This window comes from Bos javanicus, chromosome 17 (assembly GCF_032452875.1).
Source record: "Bos javanicus breed banteng chromosome 17, ARS-OSU_banteng_1.0, whole genome shotgun sequence".
In the NCBI taxonomy this organism is placed as follows: Eukaryota; Metazoa; Chordata; class Mammalia; order Artiodactyla; family Bovidae; genus Bos; species Bos javanicus.
The window spans coordinates 44,460,799-44,477,541 of NC_083884.1; positions in this window are offsets into that span (position 1 = coordinate 44,460,799).

The following is a 16,743-nucleotide window of genomic DNA, read 5'->3' on the forward strand; positions in this document are numbered from 1 at the left end:
CCTTCTATGCCCATTTTTTGAAGTTTTAATCATAACTAGATGAATTTTGCGGAGAAGGCAATGGCACCCCACTCCAGTAATTTTGCCTAGAAAATTCCATGGACGGAGGAGCCTGGTAGGCTGCAGTTCATGGGGTCGCTAGAGTCGGACACGACTGAGCGACTTCACTTTCACTTTTCACTTTCATGCATTGGAGAAGGAAATGGCAACCCAGTCCAGTGTTCTTGCCTGGAGAATCCCAGGGAGGGGAAGCCTGGTTGGCTGCTGTCTATGGGGTCACACAGAGTCGGACACGACTGAAGCAACGCAGCAGCAGCAGCAGGTGAATTTTGTCAAAGGCTTTTTCTGCATCTATTGAGATGATATGGTTCTTATCTTTCAATTTGTTAATATGGTATATCACATTGATTTCTGTATACAGAAGAATCCTTGCATCCCTAGAATAAACCCAACTTGATCATGGTGTATGAGCTTTTTGATATGTTGCTGAATTCTGTTTGCTAAAATTTTGTTGAGGATCTTTGCATCTATGTTCATCAGTGATATTGGCCTGAAGTTTTCTTTTTTTGTGTCGTCTTTGTCCGGTTTTGGTATCAGGGTGATGGTGGCCTCATAGAATGAATTTGGAAGTGTTCCTTCCTCTGCAATTTTTTGAAAGAGTTTTAGAAGGATGGGCATTAGCTCTTCTCTAAATAACAGAACTCTCCTGTGAAGCCCTCTGGTCCTGGGCTTTTGCTTTTGGGGAGATTTTTGGTCACAGCTTCAATTTCAGTGCTTGTAATTGGGTTGTTCCTAATTTCTATTTCTTCCTGGTTTAGTGTTGGAAGATTGAACTTTTCTAAGAATATGTCCATTTCTTCCAGGTTATCTATTTTATTGCCATACAGTTGCTCATAATAGTCTCTTATAATCATTTGTATTTCTGCATTGTCTATTATAACCTCTCCTTTTTCATTTCTAATTTTGTTGATTTGATTCATCTCTCTTTTTTCTTAATGAGTCTGGCTAAAGGTTTGTCAATCTTGCTTACCTTCTCAAAGAACCAGCTTTTAGTTTTATTAATCTTTACTATTGTTTCTTTCATTTCTTTTTCAATTATTTCTGCTCTGCTCTTTATGATTTCTTTCCTTCTGCTAATTTTTGGGGGGGGGGGGGGTTTTGTTGTTGTTGTTTTTCTTCTTTTTCCAGTTGTTTTAGGTATTATAGTTAGGTTGTCTATTCGATGTTTTTCTTGTTTTTTTAGGTCGGATTGTACTGCTATAAACTTCCCTCTTAGAACTGCTTTTGCTGCATCCCATAGGTTTTGAGTTTTCATGTTTTCATTGTCATTTGTTTCTAGAAATTTTTTAATTTCCCCTTTGATTTCTGCAGCAACCTTTTCATTATTTAGAAACATATTGTTTAATCTCCACATCCCCTGTGTTTTTTAGTTTTTTTTCTTGTAATTGATATCTGCTATCATGGCATTGTGGTCAGAAAAGATGCTTTATATGATTTCAATTTTCTTAAATTTACTGAAGTTCGATTTGTGACCCAAGATGTGGTCTATCCTGGAGAATGTTCCATGTGCACTTGAAAAGAAGGTGTATTCTTCTGCATTTGGATGGAACATCCTGAAGATATCAATGAGAACCATCTCATCTAATGTATCATTTTAAGACTTGTGTTTCCTTATTAATTTTCTGTTTTGATGATCTGTCCATTGGTGTCAGTGGAGTGTTCAAGTCTCCTACTATTATTGTGTTACTGTCAATTTCTCCTTTTATGTCTGTTAGTGTTCATCTTATGTATTAAGGTGCTCCTATGTTGGGTGCAAAGATATTTACAATTGTTATGGCTTCCTCTTGGATTGACCCCTTGATCATTACATAGTGTCCTTCCTTATCTCTTGTAATCTTCTTTATTTGAAGGTCTATTTTGTCTGATATGAGGAGTGCTACTCCAGCTTTCTTTCGCGTCCCATTTGCATGGAATATATTTTTCCATCCTCTCACTTTTAGTCTATATGTGTCTTGAGGTCTGAAGTGGGTTTCTTTTAGACAGCATATAAATGGGTCTTGTTTTTGTATCCATTCAGCCAGTCTGTGTCTTTTGTTTGGAGCATTTAATCCATTTACATTTAAAGTAATTATTGATATATATGTTCTTACTGCCATTTTCTAATTGTTTGGGATTGATTCTGCAGATCTTTTTTCTTCTGTTGTATTTCTTGACTATATAAGTCCGTTTAGTATTTGTTGTAAAGCTAGTTTGGTGGTGCTTAATTATATTAACTTGTGCTTGTCTGAAAAGCTTTTTATTTTTCCATCAATTTTGAATGAGATCCTTGCTGGGTACAGTAATCTTCATTGTAGATTTTCCCCTTTCATTACTTCAAATATATCCTGCCATTCCCTTCTGGCTGGCAGAGTTTCAGCTGAAAGATCAGCTGTTAAGCGTATGGGGTTTCCCTTCTATGTTACTTGTTGCTTCTCCCTTGCTGCTTTTAATATCCTTTGTGTTTAATCTTTGTTAGTTTGATTAGTATGTGTCTTGGAATGTTTCTCCTTGATTTACCCTGTATGGGACTCTTTGCACCTCTTGGACTTGATTGGCTATTTCCTTTTCCACATTGGGGAAATTTTTAACTATAATCTCTTCAAAAATTTCTCTTACCCTTTCTTTTTCTCTTCTTCTTCTGGGAGATGTGTAATTTGAATGTTGGTGCATTAGATATAGTCCCAGAGGTCTCTGAGACTATCATCAGCTCTTTTCATTCTTTTTACTTTATTCTGCTCTTCAGAAGTTATTTCCACCATTTTATCTTCCAGCTCACTGATTCGTTCTTCTGTTTCAGATATTCTGCTATTGATTCCTTCTAGAGTATTTTTAATTTCAGTAATTGTGTGGTTTGTCTCTGTGTGCTTATTCTTTAATTCTTTCAGGTCTTTGTTAATTGATTCTTGTTTTCTCCATTGATTCATTTTCTCCAGTTTGTTTTCAAGGTTTTTGATCATCTTGATTATCATCATGCTGAATTCTTTTTCAGGTAATTTTCCCATTTCCTCTTCATCTATTTGGACTTCTGTGTTTCTACTTTGTTCCTTTATTTGTGCAATAATTCTCTGCCTTTTTTTTTTTTTTTTTAATGTTACTATGTTTGAGGTCACCTTTCCCCAGGCTTCAAGGAAAGTTGAATTCTTTCCTTGAAGAATGTTGAATTCTTTCTTCATTTTGATTTCTGCCCTCCTAAGGTTGGTCCAGTGGTTTTAGATGAGTTTCGTATAGGGTAAGATTTGTACTGAGTTTTTGTTTGTTTGTTTGTTTTTCCTCTGATGGGCAAGGCTGAGTGAAGTGGTACTCCTGTCTGCTGATGATTGGCTTTGTATTTTTGTTTGTTTATTGTTTAGATGAGGCATCCTGCACAGGGTGCTACTGGTGGTTGGGTGATGCCAGGTCTTGTATTCACGGGGCTTCCTTTGTGTGAGTTCTCACTATTTGATATCCCCTAGGGTTAGTTCTCTGGTAGTCTAGGGTCTTGTCGTCAGTGCTCCCACTCCAAAGGCTCAGAGTTTGATCTCTGGTCAGGAATGAAGATTCCACAAGTGGTTTGCTATGGCATTAAGGAAGAGTAAAACAAATATCCAAAAACAAGAAACCAAAGATGAACCCCAGAAAAATGGCAGTTACAGAATCAGGCAAATAATAATAAAATAATGGAATATACACATATACATATGTACCCATGAGCAAAGTGAAAATAGTCCAACAAAAATAAAGTACAGTAGATTGATCTGGTGAACAAAGGAAATCAAAAATTATATTTAGCAGTTAAGAACAAAACTAACTTAATCACAAACTGGAAAACAAAACTAAAGCAAGGTGCCAAGTGGGGGAATAAAGCAATGAAAACAAAACTAACAAACATGTTGAGAGGAAAGGAAAGAAAGAATAGACATGCAAAGTTAAACAGAGGTAGATGAAGAAGATTTATGTACATTAAAGATTAACTGCAAGGGGAAAAGAACAGTAGGAAAGGCAAACAAAGGAATAAATGTAGAAAAAATAATAGGTTTTTAAAAATTAAAATAAAAAAGAGAAAAGAGGAAAAAACAGAAGAAGAAAGAAAAAAGGAAAACTCCACAGAACTGCAAAAGCCCAATGTAGAGGCAGAGGGTTATAACAATAGAAACTGTGACTGGATATACACATATACATATACACCCATAAGCAAAATCAAAACAGTCCAACAAAAATTAAGTACAATAGATTGACCCAGCAAATGAAACCAAAAATTATATCTACCAGAACAAAACTAAATAAAACACAAACTGGAATACAAAACTAATGCAAAGTGCCAACTGGGGAATAAAGCAATGAAAAGAAAACTACCAAATATGTTGAGAGGAAAGGAGATAAAGAAAAGAAAGAATATATATGCAAAGTTAAATAGAAGTAGATAAAGAAGATTTATATACATTAAAGATTAACTGCAAGGGGGAAAGAACAGTAGGAAAAGCAAACAAAGCAATAGATGTACAAAAAATAATAGGTTTAAAAAATTAAAATTATAAAAACAGAAAAGAAAAAAGAGGGAAACTCCACAGAACTGCAAAGGCCCAACGTCAAGGCAGAGGTTTATGACAACAATAAAATATGTAACTGAGGAAGAAGGAAAAAAAAAAAAAGCCCAAAAGCTTAATTGGATTTCTTAGTGCCAAAAAAATCAACAACTACAACAGAGGGGGGAAAAGAAAAAGAAAAAAAAAATCCAAAAGAATCTACATAACAAGTCAAAAAATAAGAATAATAAATGTTTTTCTTGAGTCACTGCTGTCAGAATCCTTTCCCATGCTGGGACTCACAGTCCACCTTACCTCCCTAGGATGCCCTCCAACACTGTTCTGATCTCTGGACCTGCTGTGGGGGCAGGTTCTAATCTGGTTCTATTCCTCTGTGCTCTTGCCTCCAATGTCCACAGCTATCAGAGCTAGTATGTTTTCTTTTGTGGGAGCTCTCAATGGCCCTTTATATATTCCATAGACACAGAGTTTGCTTAGTTGACCATGTAGATTTAATCTGCAGCTTGTCAGCTGGTGGGAAGGTTTTGGGTCTTCTTCCGTAGCCACACTGCCCCTGCGATTCAATTGTGGTTTTATTTCCACCTCTACATGTTGGTCGTCCACTGGGGTTTAGCTCCTGAAGCTTCCCTGGAGGGCTTCGGTTTGTCTGTGAGGGCCAGGTGTGGAAGTGGTACAACTGCTTGGGTTGCAGGGGTTCTGGCAGCATCAGGTACTCAGGAGGATTGGCGGCTAGGGTAGTAGGAAATATAGTGCTCTAGAAGGGCACAACAACCAGTATTGGCCAATACACTCCAGTATTCTTGCCTGGAGAACGCCCTCTGACAGAGAAGCCTGGCAGGCCACAGTCTACAGGGTCACAAACAGTTGGACAAGACAGAAGTGACACTGCACGCATAAATACAAGACCTTTTTTTTTTTTTTTTGGCCTGTGGCAGCTCTGCCCCAGTGAGAGTTGAGCATGAAGGTGGCGCAGCTGCTTGGCTTGCAGGGACCCTGGTGGTGCCAAATGTGCAGGGACACAGACTGCCTTCGTAGAAGGAATTATGGCCCTACCAGTCTTTTTGTGAGCCTCTCGTAGCTGGCCATCAGAAGGCCTCTCTGGCCAGTCTTTCTCCATAGTTCTGCCTGCTCAGGCACTTAGAGGGATCCCTTGCCTGGGGTCCCTCTCTGTTGTTCAGTGCATCAGGCACATAGAGGGGCTCCCCTGACTGGGGTCCTACTCTGTAGATCAGTGCATCAGACACTTAAAGGGGCACCCTGGGTGGGGTCCTACTCCGTAGTTCAGTGCATCAGGCATTTGATGGGCCAGCCTCTATTGTTCAGCTGCCGATGCTGGCATGTGGAGAGAGGCTATGGTGATGGCTCCATCCTCTACATGTGACTCAGGAGTATCACCTTGCTTCCATGGCTGCCTGGCTTTCCTCCACAGGCATTTCCCACCACAATCTCTTCCCTCACATCCTCTCAATCTGTCTTTCTGCAGACAACAGCAGCCCTCACCCTGGGACTGAACCACAACCCCAAACTCCAGCTCCCAGCCATTGTCCCTTCCAGTGCCCGTGTTCCTGCCTGGCATATGTGTGGCTTTAGCAAGGACCATCTGACTCCATTTAGGCTGCCACAGATCAGTTGTTTCACTCTCAGCCTTAAACGTTTCTCCTCTGACTCAGACAACTGCCCTGCTGTGGGGATCAGACCCCTGCTTCAGTTCCCCCACCCGCCAAGGGTAGATCCAGTCCTACTAACACTCGTGTTTTTCCACCTAGTTCCCTTGTTCTACCGAGTTTAGCGTGGTTCCATATATTCTTTTCCACTGGTCGGGTACTCCTGTCCACTCTCAGCTGGTGTTCTGCATGCACGTCTGTGTCTGAAGGTGTATTCCTGATGTATCCATGGAGAGAGATGTATTCCACATCCACCTACTCCTCTGCCACCTTGTTCTAAATTTTACTTTTGCAACTGATTCAACAGTTTCCAGGAACAATCTTACACATTTCCTTGTCCTCCTGTAGATGTGTGTCTGTGTGTGTGCGTTAGTCACTCAGTTGTGTCTGATTCTTTGCAACCCCATAGACTGTAGCCCTCCAGGCTGTGTCCATGGAATTCTCCAGGCAAGAATATTGGAGTGGGTAGCCATTCCCTTCTCCAGTGGATCTTCCTGCTCCAGGGATTGAACCCTGATCTCCTGCATTGCAGGAAGGTTCTTTAACCATCTGAGCCACCAGGCAAGTCCATGAATGTGTATTCACTAGCAAAAAATCACAAGCAAAATGGAAAGACTAGCAACACATCAGAAGGAGTTTACAATAATCACACAGAATTAGTATCCAGGGATATTAATATTAAATATATTAAATAAAGATGTATATTCACCAGCAATGGATAAGAGCTCCCATTAGTCCAATGTTCACACGTTCTGTGAAGAACTTTTGCTTATAGGTTTTCAGAAAGTCTTTATTTATATGTTATTTATTTAATATATGAAGGCAATGGCACCCCACTCCAGTACCCTTGCCTGGAAAATCCCATGGACAGAGGAGCCTGGTGGGCTGCAGTCCATGGGGTCGCGAAGAGTCGGACACAACTGAGCGACTTCCCTTTCACTTTTCACTTTCATGCATTGGAGAAGGAAATGGCAACCCACTCCAGTGTTCTTGCCTGGAGAATCCCAGGGACGAGGGAGCCTGTGGGCTGCCGTCTATGGGGTCGCACAGAGTCAGACATGACTGAAGTGACTTAGCAGTATTCAAATACATAAAAATGTCTATTGTGTACATATAAAATCACATGTGTATTGCCTGATCAATTTCTGTTCACATTTTGAGGATTTAAAAATCTATATCTATGACAAAGACAAACTTGTAAACTTCTTTTTTTAAGGCCCATGTGTAGTATTTTTTTTATCACTAGATCATTTTTTAGAGCAGTGTCAGTTTTACATAAAAACTGATTGCAAAGTACAAAGAGTTCCTTTATATCCTGCATCCCCTATCTTCAGTGTCCCCTGTATGTACACTTAATATATATATATATATGTATATATATATATATATATATATATATATATATATATATGATATTATACGTGTTTCAATGCCATTCTCCCACATCATCCAACCCTCGCCCTCTCCCACAAAGTCCAAAAGACTGTTCTATACATCTGTGTCTCTTTTGCGGTCGCATACAGGGTTGTCGTTACCATCTTTCTAAATTCCATATATATGCGTTAGTATACTGTATTGGTGTTTTTCTTTCTGGCTTACTTCACTCTGTATAATAGGCTCCAGTTTCATCCACCTCATTAGAACGGATTCAAATGTATTCTTTTTAATGGCTGAGTAATACTCCATTGTGTATACGTACCACAGCTTTCTTATCAATTCTTCTGCTGATGGACATCTAGGTTGCTTCCATCTTCTGGCTATTATAAACAGTGCTGCGATGAACATTGGGGTACATGTGTCTCTTTCATTTCTGGTTTCCTCGGTGTGTATGCCCAGCAGTGGGATTGTTGGGTCATAAGGCAGTTCTATTTCCAGTTTTTTAAGGAATCTCCACACTGTTCTCCATAGTGGCTGTACTAGTTTGCATTCCCACCAACAGTGTAAGAGGGTTCCCTTTTCTCCACACCCTCTCCAGCATTTATTATTTGTAGACTTTTGGATGGCAGCCATTCTGACTGGTGTGAAATGGTATCTCATTGTGGTTTTGATTTGCATTTCTCTGATAAGGAGTGATGTTGAGCATCTTTTCATGTGTTTGTTAGCCATCTATATGTCTTCTTTGGAGAACTGTCTATTTAGTTCTTTGGCCCATTTTTTGATTGGGTCATTTATTTTTCTGGAATTGATGAGCTGCAGAAGTTGTTTGTATATTTTTGAGATTAATTGTTTGTCAGTTGCTTCATTTGCTATTATTTTCTCCCATTCTGAAGGCTGTCTTTTCACCTTGCTAATAGTTTCCTTTGTTGTGCAGAAGCTTTTAAGTTTAATTAGATCCCATTTGTTTATTTTTGCTTTTATTTCCAATATTCTGGGAGGTGGGTCATAGAGGATCCTGCTGTGATGTATGTCAGAGAGTGTTTTGCCTATGTTCTCCTCTAGGAATTTTATAGTTTCTGGTCTTACGTTTAGATCTTTAATCCATTTTATTTTTGTGTATGGTGTTAGAAAGTGTTCTAGTTTCATTCTTTTACAAGTGGTCCACCAGTTTTCCCAGCACCACTTGTTAAAGAGATTGTCTTTAATCCATTGTATATTCTTGCCTCCTTTGTCAAAGATAAGGTGTCCATAGTTGCGTGGATTTATTTCTGGGCTTTCTATTTTGTTCCATTGATCTATATTTCTGTCTTTGCACCAGTACCATACTGTCTTGATGACTGTGGCTTTGTAGTAGAGCCTGAAGTCAGGCAGGTTGATTCCTCCAGTTCCATTCTTCTTTCTCAAGATTGCTTTGGCTATTTGAGGTTTTTGTATTTCCATACAAATTGTGAAATTGTTTGTTCTAGCTCTGTGAAAAATACCGTTGGTAGCTTGATAGGATTGCATTGAATCTATAGATTGCTTTGGGTAGTATACTCATTTTCACCAAATTGATTCTTCCGATCCATGAACATGGTATATTTCTCCATCTATTAGTGTCCTCTTTGATTACTTTTACCAGTGTTTTATAGTTTTATATATATAGGTCTTTAGTTTCTTTAGGTAGATATATTACTAAGTATTTTATTCTTTTCATTGTAATGGTGAATGGAATTGTTTCCTTGATTTCTCTATTTTCTCATTATTAGTGTATAGGAATGCAAGGGATTTCTGTGTGTTGATTTTATATCCTGCAACTTCACTATATTCATTGATTAGCTCTAGTAATTTTCTGGTGGAGTCTTTAGGGTTTTCTATGTAGAGGATCATGTCATCTGCAAACAGTGAGAGTTTTACTTCTTCTTTTCCAATTTCGATTCCTTTTATTTCTTTTTCTTCTCTGATTGCTGTGGCCAAAACTTCCAAAACTATGTTGAGTATTAGTGGTGAAAGTGGGCACCCTTGTCTTGTTCCTGACTTTAGGGGAAATGCTTTCAATTTTTCACCATTGCGGATAATGTTTGCTGTGGGTTTGTCATATATAGCTTTTATATATACACTTATATACACATATATACACTTTTATATTACTGAAGTATAGGGCTCCCCTGGTGGCTCACGGGTAAGAGTCTGCCTGCCAATGCAAGAGATGTAAGAGATACGGGTTCAATCCCTGGGTAGAGAAGATCCCCTGGAAAAGGAAAGGCACCCCACTCCAGTATTCTTGCCTGGGAAATCCCATGGACAGAACAGTCTGGCAGATTACAGTTCATGTGGTCGTTCAGAATCAGACACGCCTTAGTGACTAAACAATACACAACAACAGTCAACAATTACTGTGGTATATTTGTTACCTTTGATGCACTAATATTGATATATTTATTATTACTATTATTAAAGCCCACCATTCCCTATTGCAAAATTCAGACTTAATTTTTTCTTTTTTCTTTTTTTTGCAGGCTTAAGTTGAAGAAAGGAGGGAAAATCAGTAGGCCATTGAGGTATGTCTTAAATCAAATCCCTTATAATTATGCAGTGGAGGTGACAAATAGATTCAATGGATTAAATCTGGTAGACACAGTGCCTGAAAACCTATGGACAGAGTTTGTAACACTGCACAGGAGGTGGTGACCAAAACTATCCTAAAGGGGTAAAAAAATGCAAGAAGGCAACGTGGTTATCTGAGGAGGCTTTACGAATAGCTGAGAAAAAAAAGAAACAAAAAGCAAGGGAGAAAGGAAACTGAATGCAGAGTTCTAGACAATAGCAAGGAGCGATAAGACAGCCTTCTTAAGTGAACAATGCAAAGAAATAGAGGAGAAAAAAACAGAATGGGAAAGACTAGAAATCTCTTCAAGAAAATTAGAGATATCAAGGAAACATCTCATGTAAGGATGGGAATGATAAAGGGCAGAAACAGTAAGGACCTAACAGAAACAGAAAATATTAAGAAGAGGTGGCAACAATACACAGAAGAACTATACAAAAAAAGTCTGAATGACCCAGATAGCCATGATAGTGTGATCACTCACCTAGAGCCAGACATCCTGGAGTGTGAAGTTAATTGGGCCTTAGGAAGCATTGCTATGAACAAAGCTAGTGGAGGTGATGGAATTCCAGTTGAGCTATTTCAAATCCTAAAAGATGATGCTGTTAAAGTGCTGCACTTAATATGCCAGCAAATTTGGAAAACTTAGCAGTGGCCACAGGACTGGAAAAGTTCAGTTTTCATTCTAATCCCAAAGTAGGGCAATGCCAAAGAATGTTCAAACTACCATATAATTGCACACATTTCACATATTAGCAAGACTATGCTCAAAATTCTCCAAGCAAGGCTTCAGCACTAAATGAACTGAGAATTTCCAGATGTACAATTTGGGTTCAGAAAATGCAGAGGAACCAGAGATCAAATTGTCAACCTACACTGGATCACAGACAAAGCAAGGGAATTTTAGAAAAACATCTATGGGGAGGGAGGAGGGTTCAGGATGAGGAACACATGTATACCTGTGGCGGATTCATTTTGATATTTGGCAAAACTAATACAATTATGTAAAGTTTAAAAATAAAATAAAATTTAAAAAAGAAAAACATCTACTTCTGCTTCACTGACTACATGAAAGCCTTTGACTGTGTGAATCACAACACACTGTGGAAAATTCTTAAAGAGATAGGAATACCAGACCACCTTACCTGTCTCCTGAGAAACCTGTACACAGGTCAAGAAGCAACAGTTAGAACTGGACATGGAACAACAGACTGGTTCAAAATCGGGAAAGAAGTATGACAATGCTGTATATTGTCACCCTGATTATTTAACTGCTACATAGAGTATACCATTCAAAATGCTGGGCTGGATGAATTACAAGCTGGAACCAAGATTGCCTGGAGAAATATCAACAACCTCAGATATGTAGATGATATCACTCTAATGGCAGAAGGTGAAGAGGAACTAAAGAATCTCTTGATGAGGGCGAAAGACAAGGGTGAAAAAGCTGGCTTAAAACTCAACATTCAAGAGGCTTCCCTAGTGGCTCAGTGGTAAAGAATCCACCTGCTAATGCAGGAGACACCGGTTCAATCCTTGATCCAGGAGTATGCCACATGCCTCAGAGAAGCTAAACCTGTGCATCACAACTACTAAGCCTGTGCTCTAGAGCCTATGAGCTTCAACCACTGAAGCCCATGTGCCCTAAAGTCTGTGTTCCACAACAAGAAAAGCCTCCATAATGAGAAGCCCATGCACCACAACTAGAAAGTAGTCCTCATTTGCCACAACTAAAGAAAAGCCCATGCAGCAACAAAGACCCAGCACAGCGAAAAAATAAATAAATAAAATCAGGGCCTGAAAGCAACATCTGTACACCCAATGTTAACACTGACATCATTCACAACAGCTAAAATGGGTAAACAGCTCAAGTGTCCATCAATGGATGAATGGGTTAGCAATATGGGATGTATATATACAATTGAATATTATCCAGACTTAAAGGAAATTCTGACATTTGCTACAACATGGATAAACCCTGAGGACACTGTGTGCAGTGAAATAAGGCAGTCACATAAGGACAAATACTTTACCATTTCACTTGAATGTTACCTAATGTAGAAAGTAGAGAGGAGGTAACCAGAGGCTGGTGGAAGGGGCCTTGGGACATTTAATGGGTACAGAAGTTTAGTTTTGCAAGATGATAAGAGCTATTGAGATGGATGGTGGTAATATATTCAAAATATTATGAATATACTTAACACACTGGAATTGTTGTTGTTCCATCACTAAGTCATGTCCGACTCTTTGCAACCCCATAGACTGCAGCATGCAAGGCTTCCCTGTCCTCCACTACCTCCTGGAGTTTGCTAAAATTCACGTCCATTGAGTCAATGATGCTATCTAACCATCTCATCCTCTGTCACCCCCTTCTCTTCCTGCCCTCAGTCTTGACCAGCATGAGGGTCTTTTCCAATGAGTCGGCTCTTCGCATCAAGTGACCAAAGTATTGGAGCTTCAGCTTCAGCATCAGTCTTTTCAATGAATATTCAGAATTGATTTCCTTTAGGATTGATTGGTGTGATCTCCTTGCAGTCCAAAAGACTCTCAAGAGTCTTCACCAGCATCACAATTTGAAAGCATCAACTCTTCTGCTGTTTTCAGACTTAAAATAGTTAGGGTGGTGCATTTTATATTATATGTATGTTAGCACAGTTTTGCACATAAAAAAGTAAGAGGCCTATGCACTATTTTTTACCTCAGTCTTATGAAGAACCTTGGAAACAGTGAAAGCAGGTGTAATACCTATTTTAGTCAAAACTCTCTTGATTGCAAGAGACAAAATGCAACTAAAGCAGAAAAGAAACTTAGGAAACAGAGAATTTGAGTGTAGCTACCTCAGGGAAAAGTGGGTCCAGACCTCAAATGACACTAGGGACTTTTCTTAGAGTCACATGTCTGCTTGATTCTTGGTAATGATTTTACTTATTTATTTGACTTTGCTGGGTTTTCGTTCCTGCGTGGGTTTTTCTCTAGCTGCGGTGAGTGGGGGCTACTCTCTAGTTTCAGTGTGTGGGCTTCTTACTGCAGTAACTTATCTTGTGGCTCACAAGCTCTAGAGCACAGGCTCAATAGTTGTGCCACATGGGCTTAGGTGCTCCATGACATGTGGGATCTTCTCGGATCAGGGATCTAACCCATGTTTCCTGCATTGGCAGGCAGATCCTTTAGCACTAAGACACCAGGGAAGCCCTCTACTTCATTTTAAGTCTTACAACTCTCCATCCTGGCTGATGGCTGGGTTCTCCCTGCAAAGAGAGGGGATGGGTAAGAGCAGCTCTGCACTCAGAGTGAGGTCACTTCTCAGCACCTGTTTATATGGTTTTGGTAAATACACTTCTTGAGTCACCTGCCCAAAACCTGGGCAGTCACTTGCCACTGGGATAGAATACAGCTGCAGCTAGGCAGGCCAGAGTGCTGCCCAAAAGTAAGTAGAGTGTGCCAGGATTCCAGGCCCCAGAACAGGATGAAAGGACTGGACATACACTGCAAGACTCCACAACCCCATTTTAATTTACAGATAGGAAACTAGAGCTCAAAAAAGTTTAATTTGTCAAAAACTATGCAATAGTAAAATGGCTAATAATCCAAATGAGATACGCCTTTTGTGATCTTAATTTTTTCAGACCCTCAACCTTTCCAGCTTTAGTTTGTGACAAATGCCAGTAAGGACTTTGAGGTATCCGAATAAATTAGCTGACTTATACAGGGATGAAAATAGCATAATTAACAGTGGTATAACAGAGAGCACTTCATGTCTAGGGAGATGGAGGAGTTCACGCCCAATCCTGCCACCTGGTGGGACTGTGGTATCAAAATAGCTTAGAGCGAGTGTGGAGCAGCACACTAAATAGATAAATGTAGGAGAAACAAGAGAGGCACCAGACACAGCTCACCTGTCACCAGCACAGCACTGACTGCGCCAGAGCAGGTGGTTTCTCATTGCTTCCATAAGGAAAGCTCTCAACAAGGCAAATGAGTGACATATAACACCCATACTTAGGCATGAGTCAAAGATGGGACCTGATGTTCAGTTCAGTTCAGTTCAGTCTCTTAGTTGTGTCCTAGCCTTTGTGACCCCATGGACTGCAGCACACCAGGCTTCCCTGTCCATCACCAACTCCAGGAGCTTGCTCAAACTCATGTCCATCGAGTCGGTGATGTCATCCAACCATCTCATCCTCTATCATCCCTTTTTCCTCCTGTCTTCAATCTTTCCCAGTATCAGTCTCTTTTTCAATGAGTCAATTCTTCGTATCAGGTGGCCAAAGTATTGGAGCTTCAGCTTCAGCATCAGTACTTCGATAGAATATTCAGGACAGATTTCCTTTAGGATGGACTGGTTTGATCCCCTTGCAGTCCAAGGGACTCTCAAGAATCTTCTCCAACACTGTAGTTCAAAAGCATCAATTCTTCGATGCTCAGCTTATCAATTCTTCGATGCTCAGCTTTCTTTATGGTCCAATTCTCACATCTTTGATGCTCAGCTTTCTTTATGGTCCAATTCTCACATCCATACAAGACTACTAGAAAAACCATAGCTTTGACTATACAGACCATTGTTGGCAAAGTAATGTCTCTGATGCTTTTTTAATATCTGCTGTCTAGGTTGGTCATAGCTTTTCTTCCAAGGAGCAAGCGTCTTTTAATTTCATGGCTGCAGTCACCATCTGCAGTGATTTTGGAGCCCAAGAAAATAGTCTGTCGCAGTTTCCACTGTTTCCCCATCTATTTGCCATGAAGTGATGAGATCAGATGCCATGATGTTAGTTTTTTGAATGTTGAGTTTTAAGCCAGCTTTTTCACTCTCCTCCTTCCCTTTCATCAACAGGCTCTTTAGTTCCTCTACACTTTCTGCCATAAAGATGGTGTTACCTGCATATTTGAGTTTATTGACATTTACCCCAGCAATCTTGATTCCAGCTTGTGCTTCATCTAGCCTGGCATTTCGCATGATGTACTCTGCATATAAGTTATAAGCAAGGGTGACCTGTTTACACCCTTGACGTACTCCTTTCCCAATCTGGAACCAGTCTGCTGTTCCATGTCCAATTCTAACAGTTGCTTCTTGACTTGCATACAGGTTTCTCAGGAGGCAGGTAAAGTGGTCTGGTATTCTCATCTCTTTAAAAATTTCCACACTTTGTGTGATCCATACAAAGGCTTTAGCATAGTCAATGAAGCAGATGTTTTTCCGAAATTCTCTTGCTTTTTCTATGTTGGCAATTTGATCTCTGGTTCCTCTGCCTTTTCTAAATCCAGCTTGAACATGTGGAAGTTCATGGTTCACATACTGAAGCCTGTCTTTGAGAATTTTGAGCATTACTTTGCTAGCATGTGAGATGACTGCAATTGTGTGGTCATTTGAACATTCTTTGGCATTGCCCTTCCTTGGGATTAGAATGAAAACTGACCCTTTCCAGTCCTGTGGCCACTGCTGAGTTTTCCAAATTTGCTGGCATATTGAGTGCAGCACTTTCACAGCATCATCTTTTAGGATTTGAAATAGCTCAACTGGAATTCCATCACCTCCACTAGCTTTGTTCAGAGCGATGCTTCCTAAGGCCCACTTAACTTCGCACTCCAGGATGTCTGGCTATAGGGGTGTGATCACACCATCATGGTTATCTGGGTCATTAAGATCTTTTTTTGTATAGCTCTTCTGTGTGCTCTTGCCACCTCTTCCTAATATCTTCTGCTTCTGTTAGGTCCCTACTGTTTCTGTCCTTTATTGTGCCCATCTTTGCATGAAATGTTCCCTTGGTATCTCTAATTTTCTTGAAGAGATCTCTAGTCATTCCCATTCTATTGTTTCCCTCTATTTCTTTGCATTGATCACTTAGGAAGGCTTCTCATCTCTTCTTGCTATTTTTTGGAACTCTGCACTCAGAGGGACATATCTTTCCTTTTCTCCTTTGCCCTTCACTTCTCTTTTCTCAGCTATTTGTAAGGTCTCCTCAGACAACCATCTTGCCTTTTTTCATTTAGCAAGGAAATTAAGACAGGACAGCACCAGACGTGTGATGTGGGATCTGGGCCTAGCTGTGACATCTCTGGTAAGACTACCCTATATTCAGTGGGGATGTGGATTCAGCATCTGATGGGTTTCCAGCTTGAATTGTCTATGGCCCTACCCAGACCCTCCTCTTCAGAAGGTGGAGGGTAGGTGTGGGTGAACCTTCTTATATATGTCTCATCTCTTTTTTCTTGAAAGTTATGCTCTTGGTATGGCTAATCTCTAAGTATCCTATGCTTGTTTAAAAAATTATTTATTTCTGGCTGGGCTGCATCTTTGTTATTGCTTGAACTTTTATCTAGTTGCAGCAAGTGGGGGCTACTCTCTAGTTGTGATGTGTGGGCTTCTCATTTCAGTCACTTCTCTTGTTATGGTTCTCAGGGTGTTTAACACAGGCTCAGTAGTTGTGACACACAGGTTTTGATGCGTGGCAGATGGAATCTTCCAGGATCAGGGATCAAACCCATGTTTCCTGCATTGGCAGGCAGATTCTTTATCACTAAGAAACCAGGGAAGCCCTATCCTTCTCTTTTAAAA